Source organism: Lupinus angustifolius, chromosome LG01 (genome assembly GCF_001865875.1).
Source record: "Lupinus angustifolius cultivar Tanjil chromosome LG01, LupAngTanjil_v1.0, whole genome shotgun sequence".
Lineage (NCBI taxonomy): Eukaryota > Viridiplantae > Streptophyta > Magnoliopsida > Fabales > Fabaceae > Lupinus > Lupinus angustifolius.
Window position 1 is genome coordinate 5,342,202 of NC_032009.1, and position 258 is coordinate 5,342,459.

Consider the following 258-nt stretch of genomic DNA (forward strand, 5'->3'; position numbering starts at 1 on the left):
AAATAAACTAAATATTCACAAATTCTTGAGGAGACAAGATCATTTTGAATAAGGAACATATACTTCTCAACTTCTTGTGAGTTTGAAATACTTAAACAAGTTCTTATATTTTACTTTGGTTAACCCCAAACACCAAGGTCTGAAATCCTCCTTTTAGTGTATATCCTAAAATGGTAGAATGATAAACAATACTACGACCATAAAAGAGATTAGGTTGTCACACCCTAACCATTGGTGACTCTAATATTGAATGAGTGA